Below are 16,601 nucleotides of genomic sequence, written 5' to 3' on the forward strand. Positions count from 1 at the left end.
AAACAGACGTCTTGTGGGGAACAACTCAAGGGTGTGATACACCTACACCTGCACCAGTTAGAAAAGGTTATTTAGACCCATGATTAAGTTTATTGATTGAGACTATTAGGTCAATATGTTCACAACCTGGAGGGTGAAAGCTTTCTTTTCTGTATCTGTTTCCAGGTCAGGAGGCTCAGGAAGAAGAGTTATGAGAGCAAAGGAATGCAGCACTAAACCAACTCACAGCATGGGCTCAGCACTAATAAAATGTAAAGAAATTTCTATATGAGAAGTGAAAATCTGATGGGATACAATGGAAGAACTGTGGACATTCTGTCTGATATGTGAAGGACATAGACAGCCTCAAGTCTGGTCATGCTACATTACAAATGGCTGAGGACATCATCTAACAAAAGATAATTACAATGGCAACTTCATAAATTGCATGTTTCAGAAACTACTGGACTAACAAAAAGATCCACAAGTCTAAGGCAGCAGTCCTAGCATAACTATGAAATACCCATAACCTATGAGGCTGAGATATTCACCTCTGCTGACAGAAATCCATCAAACCTTGGAGACTAGGGACCTAGAATTCTGCCACTGTGGCAACAAAAGCCTTCAGTGTTCTATGATGTGGTGTCATTATCTCCAGTACTTGAGAAACTGAAAAGCTTTTTCTGCAGCACCAGCTTTGGAGAGCAAACATCACTCAGGTACAGAAAGAACTTATATGTCAAACTATATGAACTCCATTAAGGCTACACAGCTCCTATGGATGACAGAGTTACACTGACGAAGGAAAGTTCCCATAATAAATATGGAAAACACAAGAACTTTGTATTTATTCTAAAAGAGAGCCTCACAAATGAGGATAGATCTAATCTATGTGTCAGAAGTGACAGCTGTCTTACAAGGAGATTTGCTGTTAATAATAATTTTGTACTAGTTTCCATAGCAACTGCCACCTCACACTCCTGTCCCTGAGACACAGAACACCTAATAATAATAATACTTTCCACTTCTTTAATGTTTGTCGGGAGAATAGGCTAGATTTTTACTGGGGAACAAGTTTCGTTCTTATCATGGTGTTTCAATTTATTCTGACCACTGATCATTTTGATGGGGGTGGGGGAACTGGTTTGGTAAGTGAAATTAAAAACATAAGTATGCATTTGATTAACAAAAATAATTAAAGTGAACCTTCCCTTCTTCCAAATCCATTGCTGCTATAGCAACAATGGATTCTGGAAGGATGAGAGACCAACATACAGGAGAAAAAGAAAACAACACAGGAACAATCAGATGAGCTAGAATTCTGCTTGTTGGTCACATCCTGTCTGTTAGGAATCCCTTTAGGCAGCATCTCTGACAGGTGCTGAGAAGGCTAGCAAATCCAGTTAATTCTTCAAGTCAATGATGCCCACTATTGAGATCAGTTTTTGTACTAGCATAACTAACTATTTCAGTTAAGGATGTAATATTTTTATAGAAATAGTTATACCAATAGAAGCCCTAGCGTGAATGCAGTTGTACCAGGCTAAAGGTGCTTTGTATCCTCATCAATTATTGGGAGTGGACCACATCCACCCTGACTGAATTGGCCTTGTCAACACTGGTTCTCCACTTGTAAGGTAACTCCCTTCTCTTCATGTGCCAGTATATTTATGCCTGTATCTGTAATTTTCACTCCATGCATCTGAAGAAATGGGTTTTTTTTACCCACGAAAGCTTATGCCCAAATAAATCTGTTGCCACTGGACTCCTCGTTGTTTTTGTATCAATATAGTGTAGTCCCCATCCTGTGCCAGAATAAGCTATACACACAAGCACTTTTATAGCAATATAGCTGTGTCTATATTAGGGGAGCTGTATCTCTTTAACTATATTGTGTTACTGAAACTACAACTTGTATGTGTAGAAAAGCCCACCCTAAGTATTATCTTTCAGTTAAATTCCAGACACTTGACTTAGGACAGTCCAAGTAATTCAGTCCCCAGTGAGATGGTGGATAGAGTGAACAAGTCTGAAGCAGCATGCTCTAATTGACAAGCAGGATGCAGTAGTTTTTTCCAATATATTGCTTGCTCTTTTAGGATATAAGGCTACTTAGGGGGGTATGTCTACATCGCAAAGGATAATTGTAGTGCAGGTAGTCATACCCAAACTAGCTTTAATATAGCTAGGACAGGTAACAATAGCAGTGAAGATGTAGTGGCATGGACATCAGCAAAGGCTAGCAGCACAACTATGTGCATAGGACTCCCAGCTGGCTTGTATTGAGGTGGCTAGCCATGCTGAATCCGATGCCCCAGTGTTTTCGCTGGTTTGTTATGTGTGCTAGACAAATTAAAGTTAGCGATGGTATGCCTATGCACACTATAGTCACAACTTAATTTGCTATATAGACATGCCCAAATTTGTGCCATAATGCAAATGCAAGGATCAGTCCATCTCTGTTTCCAGTAGGTTTGTTAAAGTATCCACTATTAATACAATGTAATGTTTTAGCTGGAGCCATGACATTATGAATTTAATCACAATTCCTTTAGTACAGTCACATTTACAAGGCAGTACCTGGGTTTTAGATTAGCTGTGCTATCTCTGCTGGTTCTGCAGACTCTAATTCATCCCTAACAACCAACCCAGACTTCTCCCAAATGCTGATCGCTTGCCTCTCCCCACACTGCAGTTGGGTTGGGGTGATGAGGAGGTGGACAGTGGGGGAGATGCATAGTAAGATGAGTTATCAGACACTGTATAAAAGCAATCTCTGGCAAAGAATTAGTCAAAAATAACCAGAAACCGGGAATGGGTGACAGGGGATGGATCACTTGATGATTCTGTTCATTCTTCTGGGGCACCTGGCATGGGCCACCGTTGGAAGACAGGATACTCTGGTTTGACCCAGTGTGGTTGTTCTTATGTTCTTAACCATAGGTGACCCCTCCTTTCATGTTATTCTCATGAGTAGAGCATTGAACCATTACTGTGAAAACATTATAAAAAGCTTCAAAGTGATTTAAATATTGGATTAGAAATATATATTTATAACATGTGAATTACATTTATTTAGCAGGGTTTCTTTTAAGATATTGTAGAATATTTCTATTGTAGAGTCTGAACCTGCTTCTACTGAAGTCAGTGCACAGAAAGTTCAACATCATGTTTAGCCAAGATGAGCAGGTGGATAGGGACTAGGAGTCAGAGTCAGGAAAACCTGGGCTCTATTCAAGGCTCTGCTACCTACTTGTTGTGTGACTTTGGGCAAGTCATTTCATCTCTCCGTGCCTTAGTTTATCTATCTGTAAAATAGGGATATTAATGCTTAACCATGTCTGTAAAAACAGCTGAGGATCTACTGTTGAAACTCACTATTTAAATGTGATTATTAATGCTTAACTAAACTTCCTTCTCAAGAAAATGGCTCTTTGGAAATCTAAAAATGTAACCACTTTGGGGGAAATGACACACCTTTTTCATTCCTATTTGTTCTTAGCAACAAGTTTCCTTATGAACACATAGACTTAACACAGCCATTCTTTATAGCCCAAATACAATAAGAGAACTTTAATACTCCAATAGACAATAATGGCATTTTAACACTAAAAATGTAACTGGTTCTAAGACCCCTGTGACTGTTGCTTCCTAAATGGCTGAAATATCTTAATTGTCTAAGAAGCAACAGTAAAGGTTTTAAAAAAGGGGGGAGGCAGGGAGAGGAAAAATCGTAATGTTCTTTATTTTAGCTCAGAGGAGTCATTTCAATCAACTGCAAAAGGAAATCAAAATGGAAGAGAGACAGGTGGCTGTGCTGTATGTCATGCATCATTTCAGCCAGATTACATGCATAGCTACTATGCAGAATTGAACATCAGATATTAATCTAATTGAATCAAGTGGTAGTTCCAAGTTAGCTCAGGATTTTAGTTGTGGTACATTGCACTGCTTGCACAGGCTCACTTTTGGCAGGAGATTCTGTGTTCTTGCTCCACGGTTCAGCAGCCTGCGGTGTGTCAAAGAGGTAATATTCTCTAGTCCCAGCGAGGGTGGGGGGAAAAGAGGATTCCAGCTGCACTTGCTCACATAAGAACTCCTTGTTTACCAGTCTAGGAAACAGTAGTGGCATCTAGTTCAGAGGAAGCTTGCATCATGCCAAGTTGGCATCTGCTATGAAGAAAAGGAAGCTACTGAAAAACTGGTTACTGGTCTGAAATGGAAAGAAGAACACCAAGATTCTGTCCCAGCTCCCTGCAAGGTAGGGACCTAAATAATGTTCTTGTCCTAAGGTGGTGAAGTGGCAGGAAAGTTTAGCCTGAAAGAGTTGAGCAACTGCAGCCATGCCATCTCAGGCTGCCATCTTGTTACAAACTAAGCAGGGTTGAGCCAGGTTGGTAGCTGGATGAGATATCTTGGAAGAAAAAGCAAGATCCTACAGGAAATGATGTTGGCAATAGAGTGCATTTTGCTCTTCTCTGTCAAGATCATGCTAGAGAACATTATTCTACTGCTGGTGCTGTCTTTTGGATGAAATATAAAACCAAGGTCCTGACTATATTCCTAGTCTTTAAAGATCCCATGAAGTTTTTGGAAGATTTGTGCCCCAATGTCCTAGTTGAATTACAGTTACTGATTTAATTGGATGCATCTTTTTTCTTCCCCTGTAGCCCCTAAGTTGTTAGGTTCGCTTTCAAGTGCCATTATAATGGTTGCAGCTTGCCTCTCCAGAGAGGGCTTAATGTTTGTGTTGGGTGAAATGGACTATGTATCTATAGCATACAGCAATCAACAATTATGGAAGTGTACACAAGCCCTAGGAAAGGTGCTACATGAATCAATAAATAATTGTGAGGTTTCAACAGCTCTGAAGTGTACATGCATAAAATAAATGACATCTTTGCTTTACTTATTCTCAGTCTACTTCTCACTTTCTTTACAGCAAGCATGATATAACTACATTTAATTAAATAAAGAAAATAATACAAAACTAGAGATTGAAAATGTCACTGGTCCAAGGAGCAGAGCTTACTGAGTTATTTTTTGGAGCAATGCCCAAATGGCACCTTTGGGTAGAGGGACCAGTGGCCATTCTGAGGCCCAATTTCTCATGAAACAAAAGGGTCAGTTAAATTTTATTGCAACATGAGAAATCCGCCCTTAAAAAAAAAAAAAAAAATCACATATTTCTGATTAAATTGCCTTTCTCCAACTCTTTATCTCTAATAAGTCTTGAATTGCACACTGAAATGAGGTAGAATTAAACAACATGCTGTACATCTTCAATGTGCTTGTACTCCCAGTTTTCAAATGGCATTTAGAATATTAACTACTCTAAGAGTTCAAAACTGAAGTGCAGAGGATAATGAGCTCCACAGGGCATGGAGCATGTCTTCATTATATTTGTTCAGTCTACGACACACAGGCCCATTGGTGGTGCACTACTCTGTGTCATGTACAGTATCATTGGAAAACTACTAACTCGCTGATCATTACTATTCTTGCATGGTGTATCTACAGGGTGTGTACAGAGAATTATGAGTATGTGCTGAAATTATATTCTTAAAATGCGTTTGGCAAGCAGTGCATAAACCCAATCAGCTGTAGACAAAGGAATGTGTGTTTGCTTGTCATCAGGCAGCGACAATGAAAGCACATTTATATAAAAGGTAAACAAACATTTATAAGGGGGGTGGTTGCCTCTTGAGGGGGGGATCTGACCATCAAATTATAATTAATTGAATTAACTGATTATATACAATATTATTGTATAATAGAAGTGTATCAGGTAAGGTCTTTTCTGAAAGCTAATGGCAACTAGTGATTAATATCATTGTGATATGTATGTATTAACACTATATAAGAAAATATGGATACTTACTGATATTTTGTTTTAAAGTCTGTGACCAAAACACACTGAGAAACTGGTTCTCTCACAGATATCTACCTGTCTCCAAAGAAATTAAGCAAGGTGTGACCCAAAACAATGGAAGCTCTATTTACATATGAATCAGCAAGTGGATGGAAAGTCTTCAGGAAAGGAAGAACAGTGTGAGGTCATCCTGAGTCTGGGGATAACACAGTGAGTTTGGGAAGACAGTATAAGGAGAAGCAGAAGTCATCTTGGTCATGTTAGAAACAATCTGCATTTTTCCTATGCACTGGTCCCAAACCTGGTATTAGGAAGAATAAACATTGGATCCCTAAGGTGAACAGTCATGCTATGTTTATTTTAGGCAGGAGCTAAAATGTCACTCCAGTGGTTGGTTGTATTCTGCATCTCTAAATATTCTTCCAGCTACCGGACTGAAGTTTCCTAATGATACTTATTTTTCTGAGGCTCACACCTACTTGTTGTCATCAGTACCATAGCAGCTAATGTAGATTAGTGTAGACAAAATCCAAATGATCAAGCCAGAGCTCAAGAACCACTCTGAAGAATTCTTCAAAGAGATTCCTAGTCCTGATATTAGTCATTTTGCAAGATCGCTGGAACAGACACATGATTCTTTTAAAATAAAACATATTCATAACCATCTAGGGAATTGACTGGAAGCAGAATACAACCACTCGTGACGACAGCTGGCTTCTTAATGCCTGCCACTTAAGATAAAGGAAAATTTCTTCTAGTCGTTGGCACTATAGCGCTTGTGGTACACAGTTAATCTGTTCTGATTATATCCAGCAGAGGGCAGTGGCAAAACACTGGAGCCAGAACATTGCAATTTATATTGTATACACATAGATTACAATAACAGGAATAGCAACACCATCCCATTAAATATGATATACAACCCACTCAGGAATGCTGGGCTTTTCTCATACTCCATCCTGTTGGCCAGAGTTAGAACCCTGCATCATCAACTTGGTGATTAAATTTTTCTTACTCGTTGTGGCTAGTGCAGCTCCTGAACTCCACCAGGAAATGAGAAAGGTGGATCTGGAAAGAGGAAACTAAGGTCAGAGATATCCTAGAACAACCAGCACCACAGAAAAAGTTTAGGCTTAAGTTTATGTTATTAATTTCTGAAATAATAACAAAGACAAACTGTATGAAGTGGAAAAATGTAACCTTCTTTAACACATGTAGACTTTATTTGGAGCAAGATGAAGATACCAACTGCTCATTTGATGAATAACTTTGGTAAAACAGTTCTTGTTCTGTAGTTTGTTCAAAATCAATCTTTTGCAAGTAGTAACCAAAATATTAATTTTATTAGTCTGATTGGACACAGACGTCACCTGGTATTATTTCACTTCCCAACTGGATAAGTGTAAATATTATTAGAATTAGGTTTCCAGTGTTAATATTTTAAGTACAAGTTCAAAATTCACATTCCACAATTTTACTCCACTATTCAGTTGAAAGGACCTGTAGCAGTATGGACTCACCCCTGCAGCGCCACCTGCTGGTCGTCCATTAGAATTAGCTCGTCCCAGCTCTGGAGCACCCTCTGCAGGCCGGTGATCTGCCTTACCGCCGGCCCCCCATGTCCCTCCCAGGACCCCAGTGCTCCTTTCTCCGGGTTGCTGCCCCCCTGGCAGTACCCCCACACTCTGGGTCTCCCCACCCAGGGGAACCCCCACTCACTAACCCCACCTCGCCTCAGTGTAAAGCCAGTCACCATCTAGCCCCACTCCCTGGGGCAGACTGCAGTATACGCCACTCATCACAGGCAAGGTTGGGTTTGGACCTGCTGTGTTTGCCTACCCATGGGCTGCCCTGTGCAACCCCTAGTACCTATTAGCCCAATGCTAGGCCGCAGCCTGGGACTTTCCAGGCTGGAGCTCCACAGCTCCTCTGCCTTACCCAACCCTGCTCCACTCAGTTACCCTGTCTCTAGCTCCCTGCAGCCAGGCCCTTCTCTCTCTGAATGCAGAGCGAGAGAGACTGTTTGGGCTTCTGGCTCGCAGCCTCTTATAGGGACCAGCTGGGCCTGATTGGGGCGTGGCCCCAGCTGTTACTGCCTTCCCCAATCAGCCCAGGCTTTCCCTCACAGCCTCAGCCCTCTCCCAGGGCTGGCTTCAATCCTTCCAGGGCTGGGTAAGGCAGAGGAGCTTACCCAGGAGCCAAGGACCACCCCGCTACCGGACCCAAATCTGGAAACACTGAAGTATATACTCAAGTTCCATTGATTGATGCAGGCCTTAAGCATGTGCTTAAGTACCCTTCTGAAACAGGGAAGTCAAAACAACTTCATTAAAAAAAAAAAAGAGACTGAATATTTGTTGGAAAGTGTTTTAAGTACTACTGTATCCCATTGAAACTACAGAGGCAATACAGACAACACGCAGAATGTAATTTGGTTGAATAGCAGTCAGAATATTTCACTCAGCCATGGAAGTCAAGAATATTTCATACAACACATTTTCCCCATCAACTGATGAATAAACCAATTTATTCATAAATAATGTATTATTCAGCCAACTCTATAACTCAGGGGTCGGCAACATTCAGCAACATTCGGCACGCGGCTCGCCAGGGCAAGCACCCTGGCGGGCCGGGCCAGTTTTATTTACCTGCTGACGCTGCAGGTTCGGACGATCGCGGCCCCCCACTGGCAGTTCGCCGTCCCGGGCCAATGGGGGCAGCGAGAAGCGGCGTGGACAAGCGATGTGCTGGCCGCGGCTTCTCGACGCCCCCATTGGCCCGCGATCGGCCGAACCTGCCGCATCAGCAGGTAAATAAAACTGGCCCGGCCCGCCAGGGTGCTTACCCTGGCGAGCCGTGTGCCGAACGTTGCTGACCCCTGCTATAACTAGTTGATTAATGTCCATCATATGCATTTGATATTGGTCATCGACCTGCAAATAAACTAACATATTGTCTCCATTATTTACCTAGCTCTAGAATTACACAGATAGGAGTGTGTCCAATTCATGGGCTAACACCCTTCATCCTCATCAAACCCCTTTTCCCCCAAAAGGAGCCAAACTGGTGACATTTTGGTCCATATTTTCAGATGCGGCCACCGATTTTGGGTGCCACAGCTGGCAAACTTTGAGTCTGATTTTCAGACGAGCTCCATACCTGCAGCTCCCAATGACTTCAAATAGAGTTATGGGTGCTCAGCCCTTACAAAAGATCAGGTCCTAGGTTTCTCAGACCGAGCATTCAGGAAATATAATCATGGATTTTGGTTGTCCCTTTTGAGCATTTTGGCCCTAATGATTTATGGTACTTCTCCTCTGAAAGGTGATATCACTGAAGCAGTACAGCACCCTCTAGCACCATGCTGGGGTATCAGTTCAACAATCACAACCAAGTGATCTTCAAATCGCAACTACTGAATCACCAGCACAACCTCCTGCAGCCTCTAAATAGTTATTCTGAAATCTTCTGTCCAAGCACAGAACCCACTTATGCCTTCTTGGCATGCAAAATCTTATGGACCACTGCAGAAGAGGATAAAGTACAGTCAAGGTATGGGAAGTGTTCTTGCTAAGCTGGATGGACTAGTGGGAGGAAAGAAGTTAGAATGTGACTTCCCAACATTGCCAATGTCTCCAGTGCACCTGGCATTTCAGGTACAAATCCTGCTCTGAGTTTCTTAGTAGCAACATAATATTTTTGTAATTAATTGTTTTTGTGGAGAGAGGAGGGAAAAGTCTATCTGTTCAGACTTCCAACATTTCTTCTGCAACAAGCATCAACTACAGGTACCAAGAAGCACATGAAACTAATTACTTGGCATCTCGAGGTAGTTTAAAGACCTTCTGTGCAGTGTATATGAATGGTAAAACTGGCAGATTGTTCACAAGTGCTTTCCATAACTATTACTGTAAAAAAATCAAAATTAATATCTCTGTTAAATTAAACCTGATGTGGTCTAAAATGCAAGCCAATCTGTTTTCAATTCTGCAATCACTCATTGCTCCAGTTTTATTAACTCTCAAGACAGAACAAGCTTAAAATGTATTACCTTTGTTAAACAAAGTCTGGTTTTATGACTCAAACGTCAGTCTTCACAGTTCAGTGAATTCTTTTAAATGTTATATGACTCGCCTAGCTTACCTTGTCTGACAGCGATAAATCCTTTTCGTTGATTTTTTCATTATGTGACCAAGTTTTTTAGTATAAGGCAGGGTCCTCACCAAAACCCACCACCTTGCAGATTAGAATATGCTATCTGAGTTTCTGCACATTTGTTTCAGAAATATCTTTTATGGTGGGGCTTGATGTCTTGCCATTTTCATATTCAGAACTTGAGAGATGTGCTACATGGCCCTCATGCAGATTTCATTCTGCCAGACATAACAAACAGGGCCACATACAGATCTGGCACAACTCATACCTAGATCTTAACAGCGTCTAATTTATTGAACAGCCAACTGCCTGTTATATGCATTGTCTACCCTGGACCCAAGACACCGTAAATAACCTCCTGCTCCTCTCCAGCTCTTTCCTCTGCTCTTATTTTTCTTGCTCTGTGTATTCTCCTAGCACGTTTTTGTGTACCAACAGAGGCTGAAGATATTTAGGAGGTGATATTTTTAGTTTCTCTTATGGCATTTACTGCCACCTGAGAGTCATCCCAGCTGGTTCAATATGACTAGCTAATGCAAAAAACAGGACAAGTGCAATTTTACATTTCCATTAAGAATATAAATAAGTAAATGTATTGGAGAACATATTAGGTATCAGATCTCTAAGAGATTGAACAGGGCCTCCAAACCAAGTATTCTCTAGAGACTTCTGAACATAAGTTTCATTTTACCCATACCTGGAACTGACAGAACTTCAGAGGCACTGGCAAGGGAAATAAAAGTAATTAGTCACACAGGAAGCCCAAACATTTTTGTGGGGATTCGTGGGAGGTTCTTCCATATGTCCCATAAATAGGCTTTGCAGAATTAAATATTTTTACATATTTTTTATGGATTTTTTTTATTTTAACATTTTATCTTTATTAATTTAATTTAAATGCTCCCAGCTACAGAAAATTACGGCAGGTCAGACAATGGGGGGAGGGGGTCAAACAATTATTTAACAACAGTGAACACTGAGAATCAGAAAGTTTAAAAAGCTTTCTAACAGTTACAACACAAACTGTAAACACCATATGTCAAAATTTTAGCCTTAAATCAAACTCTAATACGTTCTCAATCAGCATTTTTCTTACTTTCCATGTCTGTAAATTTTGATCATCTTTGATGGAAATATTTATTCATCAGTTTGTATATGGACAACGAATCACTGTTTATCAACATTAATCAAGAAAATTCTAAACTTTCCAAGCCTGCCCTTAGAGAAAAAGGTGGTTTCACTACCATAAAACCCCCCTGCACTCCAATCCCCCCAAAACACACATGCACACACATTTTGAGTTGCAGAAGTTTGTTGAGTGTTATTTTCAATTTTTTCCTTCTGTAACTGCCTGCCCTGCCCTTGCTCTCCCTTCCTCCACCCCTGCACCAGCCTGAACCAGGAAGTGAAGAACAAAACAGTACAAGAAATTCTCAATGCATAGCTTTAGAGTCCAATTTTGGAGACCCAAAAGGTTTGGATCGTTCTAAGAAACTACTTATACTTTGGCTGCTTATCCACTCTGAATCTTCAGACCTAGGGAATTATTATGTGGAGGCATAATCCAAGATACAACAACGGTATTACAGTGGATACTATAGGATTTTGCAGGTGTAAAATTGGACCTGGAACATTATTTTGACACAGATTGGTTGGTGGGTTTATTTATTTGGGGAGAATATTATTTTAACTAGCAGCAGGGATAGGGTTTGTGGAGAGAAGGATAATTTAATTTAGAAGAGGGAGAGAGAGTACAAGTACATGGAAAGTACCAATGAAGACATGTCGCAACTTTCACTGCCCCATCTTGATTAGAATAGCCTTTCTCTGGCTACTGGCAGGCAATGCAGATTATTTCATAGTCACTTTTATGACTAGTAATTACATTATTTTTAATGAAAAATAAAGGCATCAATTGCATAAGGATCCAGTGGAATCACAATGTTTAATAAGGAGGAGGAGGGATAGAGTCATGTTGGTGTTACACATTTGCCTCTAACAGCTTTTTATTAATGTGTAGTGCTAGATTTGTCTTAACACATTGGGAACTGAGCAGGCTGTCCAAATGAGAAAAAAAAAAAAAAAAAGAGAGGCTCCACAGAAACTCTACAGCCTTGGCTTTTTTTTTTTTTTTTTTTTTTTTTTTTATTCAAACAGGCTATGGCTGGAGAGAAAACTTGGCTATCTGCCCCATGGATTCAGCACACTACAGATGGCTCTTAGTCCTCTGCTAACCAGATTAGCTTTCCCCAAGTCATTTGCCTTTAACCTTCAAAACATTCCTCTCCTTATCTACATTCTCAAAGCTCTCTGCTGATTAAAAGTCATTTCCAAAGAGTAACTGTCAACTGATAAAGTGGTCCACAGTGGTCATGGCTTGGATCTACACAAACCAGATGGAGCTGGTAAAAAGAGAGGTGGAGCACAAGGGAAAGTTTCGCAGATTCTGACCTTTGCACAAAAGGCAATAAATCAAGCATTAGACAAATTGAGGCATATTGAGATTGGGCTGCTTAACAGATAATCCATTGGCCTTTTAGTCTCCTGTCTCTTCTCTTCATTTGTTTTACTGAATTGGATAATATTGTACATCCAAAAGGGGAGGGGGGCAGATAGCAGCACGAGGGGTAGGTTCACTGACGGATCATTAGCTGGGATGCTGAAGTTATTGTCCCCTTTACTTTCCTCTTGTGAGATATTTTTTATACACTGGTTAACTGCTGAAAATAGACAGATGGAAACTCAGCATACTGTTTCCTGTGAAGGAACACACCTCCCCAACTGTGCAGTGTTCTTGTTCTGGATCGTGGTATCAGCCACACTAAGGTATCTATCCAAGTCTTGGCAGGAGGTTAATTAGCTTTGTTGTTCAAAAGGGAAGAATCATATCCACTGAACCATATGGTAAATGTACAGTATGAATCTAAATTAGCCACAGCATTTTACTCATCTCCCCCTACCAAGGTGACTACCTCAGGCACACAGTTATGTTAGTGGACTGTGTCTGAATCTCTTATTTATAAATGATATCAAATAAGGCACTTTTTTTTTTAAAACAGTAAGCGTGATTACCCATTGAAACAAACTACGAAGTGAAGTGATGGCTCCTCCATCACTTTAAGTCTTCAAATCAAGACTGGATGCCTTTCTGGAAGATGTTTAGCTAAAACATAAGTTATTGGGCTCAAGGGTAACCATGTATAATGTAATGGCTTGTGATATGCAGGAGGTCAGACTAGATGATCCAATCATACCTTCTGGTCTTAAACTATGAATCTATTGAACCAATTGGAGCAAAGATAGAATCTTAACCAACTTAAGTGGCAATTAATTAAATATATGAGTACATGTTCATAGTGAATGACAGTTTAGTAAAAAGTAGCTTGATTTGAACAGTTTGACATTGACCGTTACAGTCTTTAGATAAAGCGTTTCCATCTGCCACAGGAAAAGTGGGCCAGTGCCAGTGTTTTTGCATGTCTTGGAAAAAGTGGGTTCCACAGAAACCTAATATACAGTTGTATGATCCATAGATTTGCAACATTGAGCAAGCTGCTTCCAACATGTCTCCATCCTTGAGAAATCTTCAAGCCATAGCTTTTAGTTTCCCAAGCTTTTCCAAGTAGGTGAGCCCATCCAGTGACTATATCAGCCACTAGTGTGACAAATTAAATGAGGATTGCAATGTTTATTCAACCATCACAACTATCTAGCAGCAACAGGGCTCATCATTACCCCAAAACATTCCATCTGTGCTACTCGGCTAGAAATAACAGAATGGAAAATATGTTAAATGAATTTGGGGAATGAATAAAGATCAGGGATTTTTTTAAATGGTTGTTTTTTGTGGTTCTATTCTTCATCTTGCATCAGAAAGCTATTAGGCAGGGCTACATTAATGTTGATTTTACATACGACAACCCCCATATTCCCAGCTATATTCAGACCACCTAAAACAGACAATTACATTTATGAATTAAAATCTTGGCAGTTAGAAAATTGGCCGTTTCCAGACAGCCAACCAAATCACTGCTTAAGAAAGTGCCCTTAAAAAGCTTTGTTTATATCACATTTATCTGATCATACTGATACCATTACATTTGTGATCCTTTCCTAAATATATGGAATAGTGCAAATTGTAGTAAAAATGGAAACTGGCAAGTTCTTTAAGGGAGTTCACTAGGGCCCTGATTCTTCAAAGTACTTAAGACTCCGCTTAACTTTCAGCACGAGTAGTCCTATTCGTTATAGTCAGACTACTCACATGATTACATTTAAGAGTATGCTTAAATACTTTGCTGAATTGGGGCATGTGTATAGCACAAAAGAGAAATGCAGTCTCCAACAAATTCATTTGCAACTGATAAAGCCACTCTATATGTCTACAACTCAGAATGATCATACAAACACAATTTAATCCTAACCTGAGGGCCAGAAAGCAATTGAATTTACTGTAACAAATAATTTCCAGAAATACAAACATTTGTCCAAGCATCTACATACAGTACATATTAGAGCTGGTCAGGAATTTTTTGACCAAGTGTTTTGTTAGAAACACCTCTGAATTGGCATTTTCTATGAAATTTTCTTACTATTTAAGGTTGAGGCAGACAGACTGACCTGCCACAGAATAGCCAATAGTCCAGTCATCAGGGCACTCAGGTAGGATGCAGGAAACCAGGTTCAAATTGCAGCTCTGCCTAATTTTGATCAGGTTCAAGCTTTCCTGTTGGAACTGTTCTACTTTGTATAAATAAACATAAATTGAGAGAGAGAGGAAAGACTGACTCTTTAGCCTAGTGATCAGAGCAGTTGTCTGGAGATGGGAGACCTAGGTTAAAGTCCCTTTTCCGAATCAGGAAGGCAAATAACCTCCGCAACTCCTGGCCAATTAAACATCTTATCTGCACTAAGATTTACTTAAGAAAATATAGTGAAATAACAAGGGAAGCTTCAACAGTTTTCCTAAAGGTTATTGTCAAGTGCCTTCCTACAAATAGTAATGATTAAATTCTACACCAAAGCAGAATCAAACATGATCAGAATAGAATGGAACTGAAGTGGCAAAGTTTATAGAGATGGATAAATATGACATGACTTTCTATGCTTACCATACTCCCCTGCAAGATTTTACCCCTGATATCCACCATTTAGGTCTAGTAGTCACTGCAAAAAATTTCAGTGAGGGTTGCATAGAAAACCACATTGAGATTCTGCAGAATTTATGATGTATTCCTCTGGGACGAGGCCACTGTGTGAATTCCATCAGCAGCTTTCTTCTTTGATTGCTTTTCCATCCCATTATCTTAATATACTGCACTGCTCTTTAGTATCACTTTTTAGATACGCTCACTAATGAATTGTGCTGCCTTTCCAGAAAACAGGAAGTGGGAGACTCCGAGGTCAGTCAGATTCCATTATGCCACTACCTAGTATACTAACAATGAATTTGGTCAGAACAGAAGATTGCTAATTACTACTATTCAGTTTGAAAACGTTTTCAGTGCAGACAAAACCCAGACTGTTGCAGCTCATAAGCATTATAATCTGACCACTTCTTGTTATTGTTTCTTCCTCTTCAGTAATATGCTTCACAAGTACAAAAGTATATTTCATATAGTAATATAAATTGTGCACAGAGCTAGCAGGCACCACATATAGAGTTCTATCATCAGCGGTAGAAGTATATGATACAGAGCTCACATGACAATCTGCCACTGTGTCATTTTGTGGTGATGGAATGCAGTATGGGGAAGGGAAAAGGGACAAGAGAAGGTGTTACTTTGAGACAAAGTTCATGTCTCCCAGAAAGGTTCATGCTCAACCAAACAACAGTAGCATCGTTGTTGTAGGACAGTGGCAGTCTAAGGGCTTGTCTATACTGGCAATTAACAGTGCTGTAACTTTCTCGCTCAGGGGTGTGAAAAAACACACCCCTGAACGCAGCAAGTTGCAGCGCTGTAAAGTGCCAGTGTAAACAGTGCCCCAGCACTGTTTCTCATTGAAGTGGGTTTTCTAGAGCAATGGGAGACCTGTCAGCACTATCAGCCTCTGTACCAGATGACTGGCGGATAGGTAATGTAATGCTGTTTTTTTTTTTTTTTTAAAGGCTCCTGAGTTGATCCTGACAATTATAGGCCGGTATTCTTAATTTCAGTATGAGGCAAACTGGTTGAAGCTATAGAAAAGAACAGAATTATCAGACACATAGAGGAACACGATTTGTTGGGGGAAGAGTCAACATGTTTTTTGTAAAGAAAATTCATGCCTCACCAATCTATGAGAATTCTTTGAAGGGATTAACAAACACCTGGACAAGGGTGATCCGGAGGATACAGTGTACTTGGACTTTCAGAAAGCCTTTGCCATGGTTTCTCACCAAAGGCTCTTAAGCAAACTAAGCAGTCATGGAATAAAAGGGAAGGTCCCCTCATGGATCCATAACTGGTTGTTAAAGATCAGAAACAAAGGGTAGGACTAAATGGTCAGTTTTCAGAATGGAGAGAGGTAAAAAGCAGTGTCACCCAAAGATCTGTACTGAGACTAGTGCTATTCAACCTGTTCATAAATGATCTGGAAAAAGAAGTAAACAGTG

At 40.2% G+C, this 16,601-nt stretch overlaps 1 protein-coding gene across 2 annotated transcripts in view; it reads right to left on the bottom strand.

Moving 5' to 3' along the window:
- Positions 1-16,601, bottom strand: part of LRRC4C (leucine rich repeat containing 4C) — a 930,888-nt gene that overhangs the window by 709,246 nt on the left and 205,041 nt on the right. For both annotated transcript variants that reach the window (XM_065592780.1, XM_065592781.1), the window contains one exon: positions 6,867-6,919. The gene's annotated coding sequence lies outside the window, so the exon portion shown is untranslated. The remainder of the gene's footprint in view (positions 1-6,866; positions 6,920-16,601) is intronic.

Source organism: Chrysemys picta, chromosome 4, assembly GCF_011386835.1.
Source record: "Chrysemys picta bellii isolate R12L10 chromosome 4, ASM1138683v2, whole genome shotgun sequence".
In the NCBI taxonomy this organism is placed as follows: domain Eukaryota; kingdom Metazoa; phylum Chordata; order Testudines; family Emydidae; genus Chrysemys; species Chrysemys picta.